This window comes from Ursus americanus, chromosome 7 (assembly GCF_024610735.1).
Source record: "Ursus americanus isolate L20-20 chromosome 7, mUrsAme1.1.p, whole genome shotgun sequence".
Classification (NCBI taxonomy): Eukaryota; Metazoa; Chordata; class Mammalia; order Carnivora; family Ursidae; genus Ursus; species Ursus americanus.
Genome location: NC_142133.1, coordinates 9,499,982 through 9,526,599, shown reverse-complemented (window position 1 = coordinate 9,526,599; position 26,618 = coordinate 9,499,982). Strand labels below are relative to the sequence as shown.

General features: G+C 40.3%; 1 protein-coding gene across 4 annotated transcripts in view; it reads left to right on the top strand.

Annotated features, from left to right (window-relative positions):
* The first annotated feature begins 1 nt into the window (after position 1).
* NMS (neuromedin S) overlaps positions 2-26,618 on the top strand; it is a 44,701-nt gene continuing 18,084 nt past the window's right edge. The window contains exons 1-5 of one of the 4 annotated variants that reach the window (XR_015725121.1): positions 8-321; positions 9,893-9,917; positions 12,180-12,364; positions 16,217-16,417; positions 17,600-17,836. The gene's annotated coding sequence lies outside the window, so the exon portion shown is untranslated. Of the gene's footprint in view, positions 322-9,892; positions 9,918-12,179; positions 12,365-16,216; positions 16,418-17,599; positions 17,837-26,618 lie in introns of all 4 variants that reach the window. The other 3 variants (XM_045771823.2, XR_015725119.1, XR_015725120.1) reach the window with 3 other exon arrangements.

Genomic DNA, 26,618 nt, shown 5'->3' with positions numbered 1-26,618 from the left:
GCCCGCCGCCGCCCCACGCAGCCCTCGCCCGCCCGCGCGCGCGCGCCGCCTGGCCAGCTGTGTGCGCTCCCGCCGCCGTCCCCCCACCGCGCGCGCGCCGCCCGGGACTGCGCGGGGCGGCGCGGGGCGGCGCAGCGAGGCGCGGCCGAGGGGCCCTAGTACTGGGGCTACTCTGGTGCGTCGCGCCGGTCTGATCCTGCGCCCAGTCCTTAAGCCTCCTGTCTCCCCCCACCCCCGCCCCGGAAAGAAACTCCATCCCAGGAAATTACAGAGAGACGTGCGGCCGAACCAGACCCCTCCAGGTCTCCATTCAGAAAACAGGTATGATGTTTGAGAAGAAAAAAAAGCCCAAACTTGGAAAAATGAAGAAAAAAAAAAAATCCAAACTTGGAAAAAGGCAAAACCGCTTGAGTTTGGGGTACCGCTCAGCATTTTCTGATCACCCTTCCTAGTAAAAGCAGGACCCTCTCAGACCCCCTCGATGACAGTCTGGGGGATGTAACTTTGTTGTCCAGGTGTAGTGGATTAATGTACAACTGATAGAGGCAGGAACAGTTTGCTGCCCTATAGCGCTGTGTCTGCTTAACCTGCAGAAGTAAGACGTTGGGGTTTTAGAGTTTGGTAGAGAAGCCAGTCACAAAGCTGTTGGGGAGGGGGGTTATTGCCCTGGGAAAGGTAAACTAGTTTTGTTTTGTCTAACCTACATGGTTGTTAACTACCTAGCTGTATCTGTATCTATTTAGCAAACGAAGTAATAAAGATATGTGTGCTCAGACACGCATACACATGCACACATAAAACTTGTCAAGCTTTCAAGAAACCAGGTATTTTTGTTTCGTTTTGTTTTGTTTTTTTGCCTACCCTGTTGGTTCCCTTCTTAAGGAGTTAAACATAATATGGATGGGGCTCGCCATTTCAGAATTTCACTTTTAACATGATTACTAACCCTTGTGGCTTAGAGATGGCAAGGTGGTTTACTTGGTCTTTTGGCCACTCGTCCCAATATTCATTAAGCCCTTTCTTTGGGCACTATGGTTGACATAAGACCGTTTCCTTTCTTGTTAAGGATTTGAATGGACACCCAGACACGAGAAACACAATTAGTAAATTTGGAGTTCAGATGAGACATAAAACATAATGTAGGGTTTAAGAGTCCAAGTTCTGGGAATTTAGGCCTTGCCGGTTCAAATCTTTACCACGTACAGCTTGTGACCCTGTCAAATTCTTTTATTGTTCTGTGCCCCATTTTCTTCATCTGTAAAATGAGGATATGGTACTAGAGAATATTGGAGACAATGCATTTAAAATGCATAGCACAGTTCTCTCCCAGTGGTAAATATTACAATAAACATAAACTACTTTCATTGTTATTATATATTTATTGCATTCCTAAGATGCTGTTCAAATATTAAAAATATAGTTCTTTCTAGGGGCTTACACATTGGTGAGTATTTTTCTTACAGTATTTCCCAAATTATTCTAGTTCTTTTTGTTTCTCTAAGTGAACTTAAGGAAAAGTATTAATATTTAGTCTTTATAACAGGAGGATAGTTTGTTATGTAGTGGTTCTCAAAATGTGGTCCTTGGACCCCTGGGTCTGTAATGTCAAGACTGTTTTCCCAGTAATGCCAGGACATTGGTTGTCTTCACCATTTAGACATTTGTCCTGATGGCACAAAAGGAATGGTGGGTAAAATTGATGACACTTAGCATGAATCTAGGCAGTGGAATAAAATGGGATTGGTGGGCATTGCATTTGTCCACACCAAGTAATGCAGTAAAAACAAACAAAAAATGTCACTGAAGAATGTCCTCCATGAAGCAGTCATACCCTTTGGAATGGGGTGAGAAGTGCGCACAAGGCCTCCTGTTGCATACCGAAAGTATGGCGGTTGTCTGGAGGCAAAGCTCTTGGGTGATGGGGGCCTGGGGTCGAAGCGCGGGGTCAGGCATCCGGAGCGCAGGAGGCCCGCCCTGCTCGGAGGCCTAGGCGCCACCGCCAGCGGCCTCCGCGCCCGGTCCACCCACCCGGGATTTTTTTTTTTTTTTTCATGGAACACCATTTTTACTTTAAAGAACTGACAGACAAACTGTGGTTACACAGACTTGGGTGTTTGGCAGACATTTTCTCCAAAATGAATGAAATGAGCCTGTCACTTCAGCAAAACAACTGATGGTGTCTGTTGCCAGTGATAAAATTCAGGGTTTCAAGTGAAAATTCAAGCTTTTGGAAAACATGTGTCTGCCAAATACTAGGAATTTGAGAGCATCCCAATATTTAAAGATTTTTCCGATGAAATCAGTGGTGATGCTAACAACCATTTCTTTCATTCTTTTTTCTTTCTTTCTTAGTATATTGTATGCTGATAGATTGTGGCTCAATAAGAAATACATATATTATATATTTGGCCTTTTCCCGGGTTCCTGACACAAAGCTCCTAAAACCTTTGGAATTTCCTGGGCGATAGGAGCATCTTTTGTTCTAATGAGGCAACTCTAGCTAGCTTCAGATGGGGACTGATCAATGCAAAGACCAAGCCTTGATTAGAAGCCTAGGACTTTCAGCTCCACCACCTCCCGCCCCCGCCCCAACCTCTGAGAAGAGGTGAGGGGCTGGAGAATGAGTTAATAATCGATCCTGCATATGTGATGAAACCTCCATAAAAACACTTAAATGACAGGGTTTGGAGAACTTCCACACTAGTAAGTTCATCAAGGTACTGGAAGGGTGGCCATGTAGAAAGGGCATGGGAGCTGTGTGCACAGCCCCCCATAAACTTGGCCTAGGAATCTCTTCCATTTGGCTGTTCCTGAGTTGTGTCCTTTATAATAACTAGGTAATAATAGGTAAACTGTTTCCCTGTGTTTTGCGAGCCGTTCCAGTATAATCAAAACCGAGGAGAGGGCATTGGGGGAACCTCTGATTTGTAGCCATGTCAGACAGAGTGTGGGTAGCTTGGGGACTGAATATATGTGACTGACATCTGAAGTGGGAACATCCTTGGGGGACTGAGCCCTTAATTCCCCGCTAACTCCAGGGAGTGTCAGAATAAAATCGAATTGTAGGATATTCAGTTAGTGTCTGGAGAATCAGAGAATTGGTTTTTGGTGTTGGAAAACACCTAGGCTGACGAGTGTTAATGTCACAGAGTATGAAAGTTCGTTGACAGGGTTTTAGATTCCACATTGTACTAAACTTTAAGAAACTACCACTTACTGAGTTTGGGTTTAGTATTAAAGAAAAACACCCAAAATTATATGAAAAGATTATTAAAATACTTCTTCCTTTTCTACTTACCTGCATGAAGAAGGATTTTCTTCATATTCTTTGACCAAAATAACATTGCAACAGATTGATGCAGAAACAAGTATCTTCTATTAAGCGAGACGTTAAAGATGTTTGCAAAAAGATAAACAATACTAAATGTTTGCTTTAGAAAATATAGCTATGTTTCCTGAAAATATGTTATTTATGGTACCATATAATGGGAATGTTATTATTTTTGAGTGAATGAATAAATAAATGTTTTAAATTTCTCAGTTTTAATTATAAGTTTGATAGATATCCAGATTAACAAAAGCTCTTTGCATTCTTTGATAATTTTTAAGAGTGTAAATGAATTCTTAGACCAAAATGTTTGAGAACTGCTGTTATATAAGAAACCCAAATTCTTAATGGTAAAAGAAAAATGTACCAGATTCTTTCACCTTCCACAGCTGCCAAGTGTATATCTTTAAAGTCAAGGCTGGAGATGATATGAAATAATGGAAGTTAACCACTGACCCAAAATATTTCCATCTGTTTGAACCAAACCAGTGGAATAAGCAAACAGATCATCTAGAGAAACCTAGATGCCCTTGTGGGAATATGGGTTTTATATGAAGAACCATCCTATGAGAGTAAGAATTTGCCAGTTCCTCTGAGCATCCTATGGTAATAAGATTTTATAAATTTCTCTCCAGTACTTCGTTTTGGCTTAAGCACAAGTGGACTTGGGGTCCAAGTGTCAAGTACTAGAAATTGACATTATTTTCCTTCTTGCCACTTCCCCATCTCCTCACTATGCCACATGCATTCTCTATGTCAGCCCAGACAGGAGACAGTTCCCACAATACTGGCTGTCACCTTCCTGTGCTCTCATCTCAGTGTTCACAACTGACACCAGCCATTCACAGACTTCCTTGGGTTTTCTTTAAAAGAATGTGTTTGGATATTATTTCTCAGCGACCCTGGACTGTAAAAGCAATGGGAAATTGCATACAGAGAGCACACATCCAAGTTCCTTTTCCTGAGCCCACTGAAAAATTGCACTTGGGTCCCTTGGTGGATATATGAGGAGAGTTGAAATGAGATTTTTTAAACAGAGTCGAAGTGAGATATTTTTTTCCCCCCAGGTTGAGGCTTTAGAAGAGCTGTAGTGGCCACAACCAGGCATCTCTATGTAGTTCTAGAAATGTTCAGTTACTTAGAGGGTTCTTCTCAGTAGACATGTAGAGAGGTAGGGATTATACAGATCCACACAAGTTGGTGTCCCTATCCAATTTATAGATGGCCCTGTAATTCAAACACTTTTAGTTCGTTTGTTTGTTTACCAGAAGACAGTGGAATGAAGTAGGCTGGAGTCCATGCTCTGGCCCTCAGAAAGCCTCCAATGAGTTTATTATGGTCTTTATGAGGGGTTGTTTTGGCTTGTTAATAACTTCTAAATGTGATAGGGCTTCACATTAGGAAAAGTTCGCCAAGAAGATTTATTTCATATTTTAATTCTGAGGCATTTTTAAGACCGAGATTTTGAATTGTTGAAAATATATTTTAAATATAATTAAAATGAGGAAAGCCAGAGAGGTGCTGGACTCTTGAGATGGGAAGGCACACCCCACTGTCAGGTTAGACTACATTCTGCATGTAATTGGCTAAAGGATAGAAAATTATATTGGAAGTAAGGTGACCGCACAGAGTAGGTTTGGGCCTTGTGACTAGGCCAATGGGATGTACATAGACATGATCTAAGCCACCCGTAGGGCTCACCATTCAGAACATACCAGGTGATCCTGAAGTTTTCTTCCCCTAACATGTGCCCTGGAAGGCAGGCACACAAAATAGAAGCAGCTGTGATCCCTGAGTCACCATTTGGTGGAGACTTGCAGTACCTGAATAGACTAAGTTGAGCACAGAATCAGTATTCATTGTGATAAGCCAAGAATAGCTCAGGGTATATGCCTTATGTAGCACAGCCTATCCCAATATAATATTCTAGCTAAGTGACAAGAACACTGGACTGAAAGTTAGGAGACTTAAGTTGTGTGAGGTTGAGCAATAAGAAATTGCTGATAATTGTTAGTTTTTGATGTTCAAGAATGGCAGTTTCACATGATTCACCCTAGTATTTCCACCTCTGTGACCAGGTAGGTTTGTGACATTGAGTAATCCACTAATCCCTTCTGTATCTCATTTTTCTCATCAAACATCAGACCTCATAGACATCTATGAAACACTCCACCCAATAACAGCAGAATACACATTTGTCTCAAGGATACACAGAACATTGTCCAGGATACATATGCTGTATGCTAAGCTATAAAATAATCCTCAATACATTTAAAAGGGTTGAATTTATACAAAGAAAGCTCTCTAACCACAGTGGAATTAAATTAGAAGTCAATAATAGGAGGAAATTTGAGAAATATACAAAATTAAATTAATAACACAATAACCAATGGGTCAAAGAAGAAATCAGAAAATACTTTCAAATGGATGAAAACAAAAGCACAGCATACCCAAACTTATGGAAGACACTGAAAGCAGTACTCAGAAATTTATAACTTTAAATGAGAACATTAAAAAGGAAAAAATCTCAAATTTAACATTTCACCTTATGAAACTAGCAAAAGAACAGCAAACTAAACCCAAAGCAAGAATAAGGAAGGAAATAATAAATATTTAAGTGAAAATAAATGAAAGAGAAAATAGAAAAACAATGGAGAGAATAACAAAACAAGAAATTGGTTTCTTTGAAAAGATCAACAAAATTGATACACCTTTTTCTAGACTGACCAAAAAAAAAAAAAGAGAGAGACAGGAATAAAATTACTAAAATCAGGAATGAGAGGGGGAACATACCTACCAAACTTACAGAAATATAAAGGATTATAAGTGAATACTTGAACAATTATAGATCAACAAATTAGATAACTTAATGGACAGATTCCTGAAGAGACACAAACTACCTAAAGTTGACTCAAGAAAAAAATCTGAATGGACCTATGACAAGTAAAAGATTGAATTAGTAGTTTTAAAACTTCCTACAAAGAAAAATCCAAGCCCAGGTGATTTTACTGTTGAATTCTACATTTAAAGAATTAATGCCAATCCTTCATAACTTCTTCCAAAAAATAGAAGAGGATGGAATACATCTCAACTCCTTCTCTGAAGCCAGTATTACCCTGATACTAAAACTAGACAGGCATCACAAGAAAACTACAGATAAATATCTCTTATAACTATGGACACACAAATCCTGAACAAAATACAAGCAAACTGAATCCAGCAACATATATAAAGGATTATACACCATGACCAAGTGGGATATACATCAGGGATGCAAGATCACTTTAACATCTGAAAGTGAGTTAATGTAATACACCATGTCAATAGAATAAAGACAAATCACATGACTAACTAGAAGCAGAAAAAGCATTTGACAAAAGTCAACTCCTGTTTGAGAAATGCATGCAATAAATTAGGGAGAGAAGGTAACATCTTAAGCCTGATAAATGGCATCTACAAAATCCCACAGATAGCATCATACTTGATGGTGAAAGACTGAAAGTTTTCCCCCCGAGATCAGGAACAAGACAAGATGTCTGCTTTTATTATTTCTACTCAACATTTTACCGGAGCTTTTAGGTAGGACAGTTAGGCAAGAAAAAGACATAGAAGGATCTGTATTGAAAAGGGATATGCAAAGCTGTTTCTATTTTAGATGACCGATCTTGCATACAGAAAATCCTAAGGATTTCACTAAACTATTAGAAGTAATAAATGAGTTGAACAGAGTTACAGTATATAAGACTAACCTACACAAATCAATTGTATTTTTATAGACTAGCAATGAACAATCCAAAAATTAAATTAAGAAAACAATTCCATTTATAATAGCATCTAACGTAATATAATTCCTAGGGATAAACTTAACAAAAGTGGTACAAAACTTAAGCTCTGAAAACTGTGAACGTTTCTGAAAGGAGTTAAAGGAGACCTAAATAAGCGTAGCGATATCCCATGTTCATGTATCAGAAGATTTAATACTGTTAAGATGGCAGTACTCTCCAAATTGACCTACAGATTCATTGCAATCTTCGTCAAAATTCCAGCTGGCTTCTTTGCAAAAATTGCCAATGTGACCCTAAAATTCTCATGGAAATTCAAGAAAATCGGAGTAGCCAAAAAATCTTGAAAAATAAGATCAAAGTCAGAGGAATCACTTCCCAATCTTAAAACTTAACTACAAAGCTACAGTGATAAAGAGTGTGTGGTACCAGTGTAAGAAGAGACATAAAGATCAGTGGAGTAGAATTGAGAGTCCAGAAATAAACCCTCATATTTATGGTCAATAGATTTATGACAAAGTTGTTAAGACAATTAATGAACACAGAATTTTCTTTCTTTTTTTTTTCTTTTTAAAGATTTTATTTATTTATCTGACAGAGACAGCCAGCAAGAGAGGGAACACAAGCAGGGGGAGTGGGAGAGGAAGGAGCAGGCTCCCAGCGGAAGAGCCTGATGTGGGGCTCGATCCCAGAACGCTGGGATCATGCCCTGAGCTGAAGGCAGACGCTTAACGACTGCGCCACCCAGGTGCCCCTGAACACAGAATTTTCTTTTCTACCAATGCTGTCAGGATGACTGGGTATCCATATGCAAAGAATGGATTTAAACGCCTCCATCATAACATTCAAAAATAGCTCAAAATGGACCATAGACCTAACTGCAAGAGCTAAAACCAAAAAACAAGCAGAAAAATAGGCATAAATCTTTGTAACCTTGAGTTAGACAATGGTTTCTTAGATGTGACACCAAGAGCACAAGGTCAAAAAAAGAAGAGCTAAGTTGTATTTCATCAAAATTGGAAAATGTTGTGCTTTAATGAACACTATCAAGAAAGTGAAAAGACAATACATAGAATGGGAGAAAAATTTTGCAAATCATGTATCTGATAAGGGACTAGTATTTAGAATATATACAGAACTTCTACAATTCCGTAACAAAAAGACAAAAAACTCAATAAAAATGGGCAAAGGATCTGACTAGACATCTATCCAAGGAAGATAAACAAATGGCCAATAAGCACATGAAAGGTTCTCCACATCATTAATCAGTAGGGAAATGAAAATCAAAGTCAGAAGGAGATACCACATTATACCAACTAGAATGGCTAAAATCAAAAAAGATTAAAACAAAGAGTTGTGGAGAAATGCAACACTCATATATCGCTGATAAGAATATAAAATGGTGCTGTCGCTTCAGAAAACTTGGCAGTTCCTCAAATGTTAGACATAGGGTTATCATATAATCTGGTAATTTCATTCCAAAGTGTATACCTGAGAGAAATGAAGACTTAAGTGTACACAAAAACTTGTATGTAAATGTTCATATCACTATTTATAATGGCCTAAGAGTGGAAACAAAGGTCCATCAAATGATGAATGAATAAACAAAATGTGGTACACCCATACAGTGGAATATGACTTAGAAAAAAAAAAGGAGTGACATGGATGAACCTTGAAAACATCATGCTAATTGAAAGAAGCCAGATACAAAGGACCACGTATCCTACGACTCCATTTATATGAAATATCCAAAATAGGCAAGTCTATGGTGACAAAAAGTAAAATAGTAGTTTCCTGGGGCTGGAGTAGAGGTCAGGAACTGGGAGTGACTATTAATAGATACAGGTGATGAAAATTTTCTGAAATTAGATTGTGGTGATTGCTGCACAACTCTGTGAACATACTAAAAGCCATTGAATTTTATGGGGCACCTGGGTGGCTCAGTCGGTTAAGTGTCTGTCTTCAGCTGAGGTCATGATCCCAGGATCCTGGGATCAAGTCCCGTGTCTGGCTCCCTGCTCAGTGGGGAGTCTGCTTCTCCCTCTGCTTCTGCTGCTCCCCCTGCTTGTGCTCTCTCCCCCTATCTCTCAAATAAATAAATAAAATCTTAAAAAAAAAGCCATTGAATTTTAAATGGGTGAATTTTAGGATATGTGAATTATATCTCAATAAAAATGTTAATGAAAAATGTGAATGTGTAGTGATTTAGAAAAATACCCTCACATATAGTGGTTGCTTCGTTGTATCTATCTGTTGAACAGAATGGTAGGTGGAAAAATGCTCAGCTAATAGTTAGGAGATGTGATTTCTAATCACGCTTCTGTGTAGAGTCTGGTAAATCACTTAACTTGTGAGCCCCAATTTTCTAATATGAAATCAATATGTTATTTTGAGTGACTGCTCTGTTCCCCTCCAGCTCTAATAGCCAGTTATTCTGTGAAAGCTAGATCTGAATCTGTGCAGAGTTGTTATGGGGGATGTACATTTATATCTGGGTTTAAGTCCTTTAACGAAAATAGCAAAGTGTGGAAGGAAAAATGTCAGAAACATTCATCTAAGAAGAAAATAATATGGAGAAATAAGGAGAAGAAAAAAACAAGTCAGTAAATTTTTTGTGTATGTGGCATCCAGTTACATAATTAGCTATCCATCCAGCTGGTTGAAAATATAGTTACTATTTTCTTCTCAATCATGGCAAGATGGGACCTACTTTTACGTCTCTTACTTATGATAAGGAAACTGCCAGTTAAAATAAAGTTACTATTATCTTTTTTCATAACAGGCAATGCTGCTCAGAAGGCAGTGTGGTAAGTAAGATAGTGCTAGGGTGGCCCTTTGAAAAATTCGCCCTCACTTCTAATACTGAGTTCACAAAGCATGGAAAAATGTATCCTTCTCAGATTAAGATGTGTTAATAATAAAGCATGAATAGACCGTAAGTATCAAGAAGTAACAAACTCCTGTCTTATGACTAAAAATTGTTTTAGGATTGTTATCAGAAAAATTCTACATCAGGTGGAAAGTTGGAGATTCACCACACAAATGCTTTATTTTTGTTACCATCGTTCAAAGTTTTTGGCAGAGAGTAGTTCAAGGCATTGGAATAGACTATTGCAATGTATGCGTTGGTTACAATTACCTTACCTAGCTTTGGGAATTCTGTGATTTGAGAGGTTTGATAATTCCCTCTGCCTTGAATTGACTTGCTTTGTATACCCAAAGACCCAGTTTCAATATTGCATCATGGTGGTAAGTCTTTTCTTTGTTAATGAAAATTGGTAATCCAAATTCAAGTTAAAATCAGCCACATTTGGGGCCACCAAAGTAATTTACCTGCGATGACAATGGGGTGAACAGATGCCTTGCCTGCATGAGTGAGTTTGTACAAGCACAGCCAATGACGACTACATGACAACCTCCTCTTCTTTCTGGTGCCTGGCAAATTTCTTTTGCTGTTAGTTATAAGAGGCAGACACGGATGTCGGTGATACCCTAGCTCTTCTTTCTGGTGCCTGGCAAATTTCTTTTGCTGTTAGTTATAAGAGGCAGACACGGATGTCGGTGATACACTAGCTCCTAGTAAAAGTGAAGAAGAATGTCTAAAGAGGGTGTACTACTCCCAACTCTCTATTGAGACCACTCTCTCAAAGACCGCTAATAACCAAATTAACTCATTTACAGACATTTATGAGATGCTTACTATGTGCCAGGTATTGCACAAGTGCTGGAGATCCATAGATGAATAATAATAGTAATCATAGCAAACATTTGTATAGTGACTACTATATGCAAGCACTGTTCTTCAAACTGCACATAGCAACCTATTAGTGGGCCACAAAATCAATTTACTGCTTCAGAACCATCATTTAAAAGAACAGAAGAGAATTGAAATAACAGAGTGGTTCCCTCATATTAAGATTGTAGGGCTTAGGGCCAGCTTCCCCAAGATGGGTCACTTTGGCATGAACATTATTCTGAGTTAAAAGCAATCAAAACCCAGCAGATTCAGGAAAAGCTCTTTATCTCCCCATTTACTGCCTGCTAGTACAAGGAAGAGGCTATCAATAGAGATTCTTCTTTACCTAAGAAACTTACCTGCATAACAGGGCCCCTGTGTTTTCCAAACATCTCCTTCCTGCTAATGGTCTTTCTCCCTTTGTATCCTCAGACCCCTACCCCTCTCCTCAGCTCATGTAAGTGTCATGTTGCCTCATTGTCTTTGGAATTTCCATGTCTGTGTGGATTCCTGGTGTGTGCACTATTAAATTTGACTTTTTCCTGTTAATCTGTGTCAAGTCAACTTGATTCTTAGTCCAGGTAGAAGGGTCTTGAAGGGCAGAGGAAATTCTTCCTCCTCAACAACAGTAAGAATTTTCATAAAACTTTTATTTCATATACATATACACTCACGCATCTATGCCCAGTGGGTCACAATATAAAATGTATTTCCTATTTTTTTTGGTCAAAACAGTTTTAAAGCCACTGATGTAGAACATTATTACTAGAAGCATTAATATGTATTACTTATGGATTCAATTTTCAAACATACATAAGGCTACTCAGAATTTTAATTTTCTTTTATGTAAGTTGGTTAGTTGTCTTTTGGTTGGTTGGGTTTTTTGGGGGGGTTTTCCATTTCATCTAAGTTTTCAAATTTATTTGCATGAAGTTATACATAGTATCTTATCTTGTTTTAATATCTGTGGAATCTATGTTAATGTCTCTCTTTTCATTCCTGATATTGATCATTTGTGTTTTCTTTCTTTTTTTCTTGCCCAGTTTTGCTAATGTTTATAATTTATTATTAATTTCTAAAAATGTGTTGATTTATTGATATCAATTTACTGATCTCTGTTGCATGCCTGCTTTCTATTTTGATTTCCCCTTTTATATTTTTTCTTATCTTTTTATCTATTTGCTGTTCTTTTTAAGATAGAAGCTTAGATCATTTATTTTCAACCTTTCTCTTTTCTAATATTTACATTTAAAGCTGTAAATATCCCTCTAAGTACAACTTTGTTTACATTCTATAAGTTTTTTTTTTTATATTTTATTTATTTATTTGACAGAGATAGAGACAGCCAGCGAGAGAGGGAACACAGCAGGGGGAGTGGGAGAGGAAGAAGAAGGCTCCCAGCGGAGGAGCCTGATGTGGGGCTTGATCCCATAACGCCGGGATCACGCCCTGAGCCGAAGGCAGATGCTTAACCGCTGTGCCACCCAGGTGCCCCTACATTCTATAAGTTTTGGACATGTAAGTATTCCAGGTCATAATGAGACCGGGAAACAGAAAGACTCCATAAAAACCTGCTCTTTGCTCCTTTTCCTGCTTCTATTCTTGCTAGGACCTGCACCTTCACTTTACACATGCCTCATCATGCAAACAGTGTATGTCCTCTTTGTAAGGGACAAGGAGTTAATGATTTCTATAGAATAGATAACATCTAAGGAAGGGCAGGTGGGAATGCCTGGACAAAAGCCATCATACGTGTATTCAAGACCACCGGGTGCTAGACATCTCAATGCCAAGGCCCCCTGTCCCTAAGGAGTAACACTCGGGCCCCTGTTTTTATTCTAACCAGCTTCTAGATGCCTTAGAGGACACATAAACCAGGCTACAATCCTCAGTAAAAAGCCCCATACCCCGAACAAAGATCAGACTCATGCTCCTTTCTTTTCCAAGTCTCTTGGAGTTCCATCTATATCTGCTGTCTCTGTATGTTCAGTAAACTCTGCTCTCACTTCCTGTTGACTCGAGTTGGATTTCCACCCTCAGTGAAGCCAAGGACCCTCTTGTCCGGTCCTGCAAGATGCTTGTTCTGTTTGATCTTGAGTATGGCAGCATAATTTTGTGACCATCCGAACAATATTCACACAATTTCCCAAATCATTTTTTAGTTAAAAAATATCTAACAAAACATGTTTTGGCATTGAATCTTATGAAATGGCTTTGATCAGGGGAGTGTGGGGTGACCCAATCAGGTGGAGGCCAGTAGCATGGTTAGTGAAAGAATTCATCCAAGGCAGAACCAAGTAGGTAGAAGTATATTGAATACACTGTAAGGGAGCAGTGGGCAGGACAGCAAAGAAGAGACTATCTGCCAGAAAGGGGGGGGGTTGTAGTTATGGGAGGGAGTGAGGAGATATGGAAACGTATGGAATTTTACTTTTTTGGTAACTATGCCCAGTTGTAAGTAACCCATTGGTCAGCTAGGGCCTATGGCTATTTTGAGGTGGGTCACGGAATGAACCTGTTTGCATTCAGCTTAGTGGTCACTGCAGGCCCTGTTACCCTACCCAGGTTTCCACTGCTCAAGCCTGCTGCTTAAAAGTAGCCTCTACAAAGAGCGCATTTTGATTCTTCCCTGCTTCTATAAAATCTATTCTCAAACACTTTTAAAATATGAACTATTAAGTTTTGCTTCTTTTTAACCTCTTAGAGCAAATAAGGACATGACAATGATCCTCTTTTGTCTTAATTAATAAAACTCAATGTATTTAAACTTTCCAGAAAATTAAATGCTAAATATTATAGTCAGGGCAAAACATTATTAAGATAACCCATTGGAATTACATACATTTTTATATAAAAGTTTACTTTCACAGTAACAGTTTCTGAAGTCCAGTCACATCTGTAAGAACAGCTTTTTATTTTTTTTTTAGATTTATTTATTTGAGAGAGGGAATGTGCACTCATGAGTAGGGGGAGGGGCAGAGGGAGAGAGAATCCTTAAGCAGATTCCCTGCTGAGTGCGGAGCCTGCCATGGGCCTGGATCCTAGCGCCCTGAGATTGTGATCTGAGCCAAAATCAAGAGTCAGGTGCTTAACCAACTGAGCCACCCAAGCACCCCTGTAAGAACAGTTTTATTATGCAAAACAATCCGTTTACCCAGAGGGGTGGGAGACAAACAAGATGCTTTCTTCTTTTCTTCTTGTGATGTCTCTTACCCACTGCTAGAAGGGCCTGCGTTCTCAGGGCTAAGCACTAGAATTACATTAGCGCTGAGAGAAAAAGGCAAGCCCTGGAGACTCAAAATTTATAATATGAAAAGAGTGCAGAATAGGATTATTAGCAAATGGAATGTGGAGCTGGTCTGTTTTGCCTCCATAATTCTGAGTCATTATTTCACGTTTGGAATGCCCTGTAAAGAATAATTTTACCTCCTGATAAAGATAATAGAGAATAGTCAGAAGAAAGGCAGGCAGGGACAAGGGGTGCCCCATCCTAAGAGGAAATCACCCTTAAAAGGAAAAAGACCCCGTCCTGTTAGTCTGCACCACCCCGAAAGAAGCTCGCCACCCTTTCCCACGTGACAGCTACCACACAGGTAGAGGAGTATGTGGACAAAAACCTGATTGGGTGACAGACGATGGAGGGTTAATCAGATTAAAACAGCCCGCCAACAATCTCATAAAAACCCTAGAGTTAGAAACTCTAACGGCAGCCCTCTCGGGTCCCCTCCCTCTTCAGGAACCTTCTACTATCACTCAGTACACTTTGCACTGCTGCCCACCACTCTTCATCTGGTCTTCCTCTTCATTCTTCGAAGCTCGGGCACTAAAGGAAATCCTGAAACATAGACATCACTTACTCAAGGCACCAGTAGCATAAAAACTGGCCCAGTTAATTGCAATACACAATTTTTAGGAAGGAGCAGGACATGGTCTTGGTTGTTGGAAGTAAGAGAATTTGCTTCAGAAGACAACATTTTGCAGTCCCTTGATTCAGCAATTCCATATCTAGGGATTTGGCCTAAGGAAATAACTATTTATGTGTGTAAAGATTTAACTATAAGGATGTCCATAATAATGTGGCTTAGAATTCTATAAAAACTGCAAAAAGCCTAGGTATTCTCAATTAGGTAATAGAAGTTTATTATATTGGAATATGATAAAGCCAAAAATGATGCTTCCAATGAATATTTCATGATATAGAAAACATCCATACTATATTTTAAAGAAAAAATATTATATAGATGTAATTCAATTTTTATTTTTTTTAAAAGGGCACATGGTATATTATACACTATATGCATTGATAAAATACCAGAAGGGATAGATACCTGATGTTGACAGTGGTTATCTCTTAGAATGGGGATTGTAGGTGATTATATTTTCTTTTGGCTTCTCTGCAGCTTAAAATAACTTCTAAAAAAAAAGTACCTGCCTTCTGTTTGTGATATTGGAAAACAGAAGCTATTCCTTTATAAATTGCTTTAGAGCAATTGAGAGATGAATGAATATGGACCCTTGCTGTGAGAATTTCCAGATATCTGACATTGAGTGACATTTTAAAAATGTTTAATTCCTTTTTTTTTTTTTTCTTTTAGAGAGAGAGAGAGCACACGCACGATCGGGGGGAGGAGCAGAGAGAGAGGGACAAACAGACTGTGCTGAGCACAGAGCCCAGTGTGGGGCTCAGTCTCATTACCCTGAGATTATGACCTGAGCCGAAACCAAGAGTGGACGCGTAATTGACTGAGCCACCCAGGCAAACCAAGCGTTTAATTCTTTTTGGATTACCTTGTCTGTAGGCCTAAATAGGAAGGTATTTGACAGAATGTTAACCATGATTACAGTTATGGAAGGTGGAAAAATCTGGATATTTCCATCAGAGTTCAATCAGAGCAGCACACCAGTAGGAGTGATAGAGCATATGGGATTTATTATAGGGATTTGGTCTTACACAATTGTGGGAGCTAATTAAAGAGCTTATATACAGAGCAGCCTCCGTATCCGGAGCTGGGCCTGATGTCAGTAGGGAAGCCAGTCAGGAAAGAAAGGGCATGAAATGAGAGAGAGCAGGGACAAACTTGAACCTGCAAGGATGAACTAAAACCCATATCAGGGGCGCCTGGGTGGCAGAGTCCTTAGGCATCTGCCTTCGGCTCAGGGCGTGATCCCAGCGTTCTGGGATCGAGCCCCACATCAGGCTTCTCCGCTGGGAGCTTACTTCTTCCTCTTGCACTCCCCCTGCTTGTGTTCCCTCTCTCACTGGCTGTCTCTCTCTGTCAAATAAATAAATCAAATCTTAAAAAAAAATGAAAAAATGAAAAAAATAAAACCCATATCAGCCTCTCACTGCCTTCATTCTTCTGACTTCAGTGATGACCTGGAGAAGATACTTGTGCCCGTTGTCACAAAGCTGATGTGCACCTGGCAGGATGTAGACCGCCCAGAAGCCTGAGCAGGAATGTAGCTGGAGCTGGAAGAGCCGTGGATCTGGCTGCTGCCTCACACCAAGGTGGGGGCAGATGTGCAGTCTCAGTCATGGTCTGCAACCACACTGGACTCTTCACAAACCAGGTAGAGACACACAGTTGACCCTGGAACAACATGAGTTTGAAGTGCATGGGTCCACCTACACGTGGAATTTTTTTACAGTACAGAACTGTAAATGTATTTTCTCTTCCTTACGAGTTTCTTAATAACATTTTCTTTTATCTAGCTTCCTTTACTGCAAGAATACAGTATATAATACACATGGCATACAAAATATGTGTTAACCAATGGTTTATGTTATCAGTAATGCTTCTGATCAATAGTAGGCTATTAGTAACGTTTTGGGGGAGTCAAAAATTATATGTGGATTTTTGACCACATGGGAGGTGTGTCAATGTCCCTGCTGTGTTCAAGGGTCAACTGGTACACCCAAATGGAGCAGAAGTACACTTCTGAGTATAAATAAACATGGCTTCTGCTTCACTTCGAGCCCCACAGAAGACTGTCCTGTGCCACACAGGAAAGGGAAGTCTAGCCACATAGCTGAACCAAGTTGATAGAGTACAAGCTACCATGGCCTCTATTTGCTACTAACCCACTGGAGGACCATAAACAAGTTGTCTATCCTGTATGGATCTCCAAACCTCTCCAATATAATTAAAAACAAACAAACAACAAACAAAAAACCCAACACTAGCCCCTTTTTGCTTTGTACATATGTGTGTGTGTGTGTGTGTGTGTGTGTGTGTGTGTGTGTGTGTGTGTGTGTGTAAAGATAAGAAAGACTTGACATAAAATTATTGGGTGAATGTTAGGATTAATTTTAGATCATCATTTTAAGTTTATGTTCACTGTTCTCTGACATAGACCTTCCTACTGTTAAGCCAACTATTAAAATGCATAAAATATTAAGATTCTATAGACAGAAGCACATGTATATAAGCTGAGAATAGCTCATAAGGGTATGTCAATATTCCTAACAAGCAAATGAGTACCTTGAGGTTTTCTCCCCAGTGGAAAACAATGATAACATGTCTCTTATCTGTGTACTGAAACAATAATTCACAACTATCTCCTACACCAAGCTGCAAATTTATAGCAAGAAGACTGTCTTTTATAGTAATGCTGCCCACTGAGCCTAAATGCTACCTGTTGTCATGTGTTGAGTCACTACTATGTGTCATGCTCTGGCCAAATGGCTTTAATACATAATATTTAATTTTCTCACTAACTCTGCAAGATAAGTATTCATATTTCTATTTACAGATGAAATAATGAAGCCTCAGAAAAGTTAAGTGATTTCCCCAAGGCCACAAAACTCCTAAGTTGTGTAGTTGAAATTTGGACAGTTCTGCTTGGTGCCCAAACCTAGGATTTGTCTTCGGGGCTCAAGTGTGGTCCACACACCAGCAGCACCGGCATTTGAGAGCTGTTGGAAATGTGGAATCTTAGGTCCTACCCAGACCTACTGAATCAAAATCTACAGTCCAACAAGATCAGCAGGTAATCTGCATGTACCTTAAAGTTTGAGAAGCACTGTTATGCATACAGTACTATTCTGCACCACAAAATGGTGTTGGGAGATCAAATACTCTTCTATTCAGTGTTGAAACGAATTATTTACTAGGCTTGATAGGAAGGTGGCTTTGTTGGTTTTCAGTGATTAACCTAAAGCTTCCAGAACAGCATCTATTTCCCCTGTGTGCTCAGAGTAGCATACCTATTACACAAATTTATGTTGGGCTTACATGATTGAAGGTTCCATGGACATGGGCATCATGGTGATTGAATTTCCTTTTAGAGAGCTGTCTGTGATCTTTTTCTTACCTGTTAATATGATGGATTATCTAAGAACATGCAAATGGAACTGGTCACTAGAAAAAAAATTGGTCAAAGAAGACAAAGCCCAACTCAAGAAATTATTTAACCCACCATCCCTCCAATCCCAAAGTCCTGAGGGTGTTTGCATTTTAAAAGAGGAGCTTGGAAATCAAATGATATATAACACTTTGATTATTTGCTGCAGCGTATATTTTTTGAGAAGATGGATACATATTCTTTGTGTCCTTTGCTTGCCTCCATTAGCTCCAGGCTCCACATTTTATTTGTCATTAGAGCAATAGGATCAGCGATTGGCACCTCTCTTCTCAAAGTTTAAGAGTAGCCTAAGAGTAGAAGGTCCATTTAGTTTGCTACTGTGGAATAGTTACCAAAGGAAGTTATTTTCATAACCAACCAAGTTATTTTACATAACCAACACAGATCATGCCAACTTTAGTACAAGGAGCACATTTCTAACTAATATCTGTACAGTCCTCCAGGCTCTAGCCCACCCCACCTTTCCAGCCTCGCTTCCTTGGTTCAGCATTTCCTTGTCATTTTCCTTTTCATCCTGGCAGCACCAGCCCAAATGAACCCTCTACACTGTACTAATTTCCAAGGCTTGCTTCTGATTCTCTTTTCACCTGAAATGTCTTCTCTCCCACGTTTCCTCTTGCCCCAGACCTACTCATTCTTCATGTCAAGTGTCAGCCATGACACAACATCTTTCTTAGTACCTGTTGGCTAGAAGCTCTAAACCCCAAAAGGTTTCTTTTCTCTCTAGTGGGACACTTACCACTTTATATCTTTACATAATATTTATCTGAGACTTTCCCTGTCCTGGTAGACTGTAAATACCCTGAAAGAAGGATCCTTGTCTTAGTCTTTAAGCATTCCCCACAAATGCCTCATAGAATACCTGCCGCCTCAGTCCTCAGTACATAGTTCCTTTCTTCCTTTCTGGCTGATGACGTTAACACCGGTCACGTGCTTAATTAGCATCTGTATACCCTCTTCATCGAAATGACTCTTCAAATACTTGGCCCATTTTCTAACTGGATGTTTTTTTTTATTGTTGAGTTTTAAGTGTTCTATGTATATGTTAGTTCTTTTGTTATAGTCTCACAGATTCCTGAGGCTCTGCTCATTTTTTTTTTCAGTCTATTTTCTTTCTGTTGTTCTGATTGGGTAATTTCTATTGTTGTATTTTTCAGTTCACTGATTCTTTCCTTTTTCCCCTCCATCCATTGAGTTTTCAATTTTGGTTATCACATTTTTCAGTTCTAAAATTTCTATTTGCCTCCTGTATATATCTTCTATTTCTTTTTTGAGACTTTCTATTTCTTTCTTGGGACTCTGTTTTTTCCATTTGTTTCAAGTGTGTTAACTACTATTAATTCATAGCATATATATTAATTTGTATTTGGATATAAATTCCCATCTGTTCTGTTATAAATACGTTCTCTCTGACATGGCTTATCTTTAAACTTAATTTATGACATATTTAACATATAGGTATTTAACATTTTTATAATATAAATACTTTATGCTGTCTTTTTTAAAAAGATTTATTTATTTATTATTTTTTTAAAATTGTATTTATTTATTTGACACAGAGAGAGAGAGAGAGCACAAGCAGGGGAGTGGCAGGCAGAGGGAGAAGCAGGCTCCCCGCTGAGCAGGGAGCCTGATGTGGGGCTGGATCCCAGGACCCTGAGGTCATGACCCGAGCTGAAGGCAGATGCTTAACTGACTGAGCCACCCAGGCGCCCGATTTATTTATTTATTTTAGAGAGAGAAAGAGAGAATGCATGAGTGGAGGAAGGGGCAGAGGGAGAGGGAGAAGGGAATCAGGCTCCCCGCTGAGCAGGGAGCCCAACTCCGGGCTCTATCTCCTGACCAGGAGATCATGACCTGAATCAAAACCAAGAGTCAAAACCAGCGAGGCACCTCATCTGCTGTCTTTATAAAGAAATCATCTTTCTCTCAAATAATATTATGACATACTTCCTTCCAGTTGTTTTAAAATTTTGAATTTCACATTTAGATATTTAGCTTCCCTGGAGTTCACTTTGATATGGTGTCAGAAAGTATACATCTAATTTTTTTCCATGTAGAGAGCTGAGCAAGGCCAAACCACAAGTGCTGGTATAGGTAAGAGGACTGGTGAGAATGGTGACCTCACTTAGCTTGGGTTACTTTCTCTCTTCTTTACTACTGAGCCAGTCAACAACTAGGACAAAGGATCACAGGAGGTTAAGGGCATGCTTTTGAGGAAACAGCTCTCCAAAATCTCCTTTGTCAGTGTGGAAGTGCATCTGAATATTGGGGGGGGGGGTGTCTCAGCAGACTGTGGGGAGAGAAAAGTGCCAGAGGCTACAGAATCATGGCAGCCTGCCTTTTAGATCATCTCGGAGTTTGAGAGGGCTTTGGTGGTGGGTGTCACATCAACACGTAAGGAGGACCGTGTGATCTCATAAAGATATTGGTACAATGCATACCTTCTATTCCATTTCTAATTGGGCCTCCTTGAGATTTTGGTGCCATGAGACAACACCCAGCTCCATTCATTGACCAGTCCTTCCCCATGACTGGTAACATTTCCCACACCAAATACCCCTAAAATCCAATGTCTCTCTGTGAATATAATAGCTAATATAATAGCTAATATAATTGTATAATATAATACAATCGCTAATGTTTATGTAAAACAGACAACTTCAAATTTTGGCCATCTTGATTTTGGTTTGTGGATTCTAAATGTCCAAAGTCCAAATGGTTTAGAGCTGAAGTGAAAGAAAACTAAATCCTCATTTTCCTTTTGATGACACATTCCAGTTTTTAAAGATTCATAACACCATCCAGAGCCTCTTTATACAGATGCCTAATGGTATGACATGGGCTTAGGACTTGGATTTGTGCCTTCTGATAAATACAGTGGTGTCAGATATTATAGCCAGGTAATTATAATTGCAATAATTCTGTCGCCTTCCCACAGTAGGGAACTAAGTCAGTCCCTGAATTGGTCAGCAAACTCTCCACAAAGAAAATTATTAACATGAGAAGTGGAGGAATAAATATGTGGTTATAGTTCAGTTTAATTTCCTGTGAACCGATTGCCTCCTTGTTAGAGGTCAATATGTGCCTCAATGCCCTCTGGGAAGCATGCTGCTATGGTGTCAGGATGGATAATAAAGACAGAATCCTGAGGAAGAATATCGCTACACGGTATTAATATATGGCTCTGGGATGAAAAAAAAATGAGCTTGTGACATCTGACTAATAGGGAGATGAAGCATAGTGAGAATTATTCATACTGGGTCATAAAATGGAAAGGCCAGAATGCCCACCGAGCAGAGCAGCCAGCAATATTCGGGTGTTGTTTGCATACTGCTTCTCTAAATGACAAATTGTAGTCATCAAAGTCTTCTTGAAACTTTCCATTCACCAGGGCTGCTTAGGCAAGTGCACAAATGATATTTTTACATGTACAGATGGCTGTGCATAGATCATATGGACGGCAGCAGCTGTGACGGGGCCGGGCTGTGGCACGGATCACCCAAGACAGTCCACGTGGCTTCCAGGGAGTTCTCTATTACTCATTTATTTGGGGGCATAAGATTTATCTTTGTAATAAGATTTATCTTGTTTTTCAAGAACCAATATACAAATACCTTTGCATGTCCTGAGCATCTCTAAGGTGATGGAGAGGGGAGAGTCCAGGATCATGCTGGCTAGAGAGAGTGCAGAAAGAGCCCAAAATGGGCTGAGAATGAGCTGTTGAGCAAACGAGAAAATGCCTCGTTCTGCTGAACTGAGATTCTCAACCTAGAGTCTGAACCCATAGGTAGGAGTTCTCAAACTCAGATTGGTGCAAAATCCCTTGGAAAGTTTGATTACGATGCAGATTCCTGGCCCCACACCTAAGGATTCAGGTTCAGAGTCTAGAATGGGACCCAGAAACCTGTGTATCCCAGGCGTTTCTGAAGCATGTGGTCTGGAGACTATATTCAGAGGAAACCCTCTACTGCTCATGGATGGGTGGTTGTGGTGGGGGTTCATGAAAAAGGATTGTGGAAAAGAATCATGCACCTGAACCCCCCAAAACAGTATGAAAACTTAGACATCCAGATGTGCCTGTGCATTTTTCAGAGTTGAAAATCCATACCTTCCCTCACATATTCGGAAGGACCCATGTCCCCTCAGTAGTTATCCACCATGATAGCACACAGTCTCCACAAAGCTAATGATCGGATCTCTATTTCCACAGAAGGTATTTAACTTCTGTCCACCTTCAACCTCAGAGGACTTTCCCAAACCCATCCAGCATCTCACAGAATTATGAACATATTTGGCCCTGAGAGGGTTCTGGTCAGAGAATGGCCAGGTCTCTGTGACTCTGTTGTAACTATTGGGAATGTGATTCAAAGGGACATCCTACTGAGATGGACAGGCAGCTTGTCTCTGCAAACAAAGATAGCAGTGCAGTTCTGTGCACCAGACCGCCTTGCTAATGGCTTCCAAAGATAGCCAGAGGAGCATGGAGCTCCCCTAGGAGCTGGTTCTCCTCAGTCAGGGTCTGGGAAAGGACCCTCAGAGCCAAAGTTCTGGTTAGAAAGAGGTCTTTCCAGTCCTCTGGCTTCAGTTCCAGAGCCCCCTCCACGGCTCCTTGAGCTTCTAGAACCTTCCTCTCCTGTCCCTAAGGCTATGTAAAACTGCGAAGAACAGCCCACAGTTACACAGGGCATCCCCATTGACCATACTAACCTTAAGTGTGCCCTTAGGCTTTTTTTTCATTTACCACATGACTTCTCAAGCATTTTTTACTGTTAATTTACATGAATTATTCTTTCAAACTCTGTTTAAACAAGATAAAAGAATCTTAGAGTTATTATTTTCTTACCTTTGCATCAATGACAGATGAGAGAAGTGTCCATAACCCTCTTCTGACTTAGGAGACTCACAAATATGTATGCCTTTCAGAAAAACATGTTTTTAAATAAGCCACACATTTTTAAATAAGACCGATGAGGATTACCACCTTCCTGGAAGCTACAGTTACCTCCACAAGCCATAGCAACAATCCCAAAATTCAGATGTTTTATTACTCCTGAGTTAGAAATAACGTTGACGAGTGTAGTTAAAGACATCAAAGAATATGTCTTTGTGTTTTCGTTTTGTTTTGTTTGTTTCAGCCAGAAGATCTATTTTCTTAACTAACAGATTTCTCTTACCCGCAATTAGAAGGGTCTGTTATTTCAGGACTTTGATTTCCTTTACTTAGCACTGTGAGAAATAATGCAGACCTGCTTTATTAATATATTTAAAAACTTAAAATATAGGGGCACCTGGGTGGTTCAGTCAGTTAAGCATCTGCCTTCGGATCCGGTCATGATCCCAGGCTCCTGGGATAGAGTCCGGCATCCATCGGGCTCCCTGCTCAGGGGGTGTCGGCTTCTCCTTCTGCTCCTCCCCCCACTCATGCTGGCACTGTCTCTCTCTCAAATAAATAAACAAAATCTTTTTAAAAACCTTAAAACATAGAGCAGGAAAAGGTAGAAAGAGAATTTAACAAATTAGATACGAAGCGTGTGCGGCTTACCCTTTCTAGCTCCCAGCTTCTTCCCGCCAGCCTCCAGTTAAGTAACTTAGCCTTTTCTTTACATAGAAGAAAAGGTTCCTCATCATGTGACCTGCTTAAATTACTTCCTACCACCTCCAGATCTGTGTGTCTTTACCTCCCTCCCTCCTGTTTCATGGGTAGAAGACCCATCCCTCCTCTTGGCATGTGATTATATCCCTTTCGATTACTCCATGACTATGGCTCCTCAGTTTCCTTTCTCTTCCCTGTCTCCCCCACTTCCTCTCCTCTGCCTATCTACATGTTCACATCTCTCTCACCCTGAATTTATTATAAAGCCTCCCGCGTTCCCAAGCCCTTCACCTTCTGTCCTGCCTGAAAGCCTGATCTGTATCTGCCTCGTCTGCACACCCTCAACCCAGCCCCTACCAGTGCTGCTCACCAGTGACACCCTAACCCCTAAATCCACTTCTCTCCTGCAAGGTGCTTTCCCTGACAATTGCTTCTTGGCTTCTGCTCAAGTACTGATATTCACCAGGGTCTCATGTTCCTTCACTCTCTTCATTCTCCCGAAGTGATCTCATTTTCTCTGTGACATTAGCCACCACACACGTGCTCCTGATGATAAATCTATACACGTGACTTCAGTTTCCTTCTTAAGCATGAGCCACTCATCTCCAGCTATGTCCTGGACACCTCCATTTGCGTCCTCCACAGGCACATATCCCACACATCAACCCACTGTTTTCTGTCCATTCCCAGTCTCTGGGAAGACGGACACTCTCCGCTCTTGCGTCACAGGCCTGACCCCTTGGAGGAGAGATAGTTGTGGCATCTTTTGGAAGTTCTTTTCTTTCTTTTCCTTTAGCCTCCGGTTCTTTCTTTTCCTTTAGCCTCCAGATAATCATCCCCAATTCTTGCCAATTCTCCGGTTAAAATGTCTGAGTCCGCCCTTTCCTTTCTGTTCCTGCCGACACTACCTTGGGTCTGGTCCTCATTATTTTTCCCCTGCAGATGCTTCCTAGTAGATTTCCACGTAAGCTTTCTCATGTAAGCTTCTTTCTGTAGCCAAAGCTGGGTCAGATCCCAACACCCCCTACCTTTAATCCGTGATGATTTCCTGATACATACACAATACATCCCACTCCTGAAATGGCATATCGGCTCTCCAGTACAGCATTCCACGTCTCTAACCAGTGTGATTCTCTCCCTCTCCCTTCCCTTCTGATGGCAGAAGTGAGGCCAAGTTCTAACATCAGCGGTACCCAGCTGGCAGTAGGTACTCCATTTGCAGATGAGGAGAGTAAGCTTATAAAAATGACACCATTCATTTCCTACTCTCTTTACAAGCCTGCAACCTGACAACCTGTTTCTATTTCACCCTTCCTCTGTTTCCCTTAACATCTTTGTCATTGTCATAAGAACCTTCCAAAAGATGCCACAACTATCTCTCCTCCTACTCTACCTATCAACCATACTTCTGTCCCAGCCTCTGGAAACACCAAACCTTACTTTTGTCTGATGTTTTCCCACCTATGTACCTTTCATATGGCTACTCCCCCTCTTCTGCCTGCTCTGCTTGGCAGACTCACTTGGCCTTCAAAACCCCTGTCGAAGCCAGCTCCACTGTAGTCTTCCCTGCTTCCACTGCAATGGATGCACTTCTCTCGTGCTCTTAAGGAATTATTGATGTGTTTGCCTTTCCCACTACAGCATGACCTTGGGCTCAGAGATTCTTTCTTACTCATCTTCCTATCCCTGGTGCCTGGCATATAGTTGGAGCTCAGTAAGTGTATAAAGAAATGAGTGAGTGAGTGAGTGAGTGAGTGAATGACTATCATTGTTCCACGTGCTGTGGACAGACTAGGCAGTGGAATGAACTAATAAATGGTGAGCTTGAGAGGAAGAGGCAGTTTCAGGTTGCTCAACGTTCTAAGCAAGAGTCATCCCTTCTTTCCCACTTTGGTAATCCTCCCTTCTCCTCCAGCTCCTGAATCATCAGGCTAGATGGACCCTTGTGCCTGCCCACAGCAAATTGATTTATCCCACCCACCCACCCCAGTCACCTGTCCAGAAGGCACAGGCTGAGGAAGCCGCTAGAGCCAGTGCCTACGTCATGGTCAGATCCACTGTTCCGATCTCCTGAGCCTGCCCTGGGGCATGTGGGCTGCTTGTTTATGTTTTCTTGTGTTCAGTCATTTTAATTGGCCCCCATGAAGCCCCTCCTTCTTATTCAAATTTGTCCTTATATAGAACTCCACTCAACATAAGCCATTCTCTTTTCTATTGATTGCCATTCCTATTTACTCTTTCTTGCTTGCTAAATTACTGATTCTCATCTATACTCTTCCTTTATTTAGTCTCTATTTCTAAACACTAGCAATTACTCTTCTCTGTTAAATGTTTCCCATCCAATACCCCTGAACCTTCCCCTTTGTGTTTGCTAGAGATTCTTTCTTGCTTCCCTCCTGTGCCTCCACTTCAAAGAGAGTCTTTATATTCCCATTTCATCCTAGTCTCTGCCTGCTTAGACATGATTCTTGATTTTTCATCCTTTCATAGCCCTGAGAGCTTTCCTTTCAATAAGTTATTCATTCATTCATTCATTCATTCATTCATCTAATACATATTGAGTGTTGAGTCACTTAATTTTTGTATTGAATCAGCATCTAACTAGAAAAAAGAAGAAATCACTCTAGGTATCGTAATTTAGAGAATTGCTTACAAAAGTGCTGGAAAGAGTAGAATGGCTAAAGTTAAAAACATTAACCATAGCAAGTGTTGACAATGATGTGGAGCACCTGGAATGCTCATGTGCTGCTAGTAGGAATGTAAAATAATACAACTATGGAAAACTATTTTGCTCTTTCTTTTTTCTTTCTT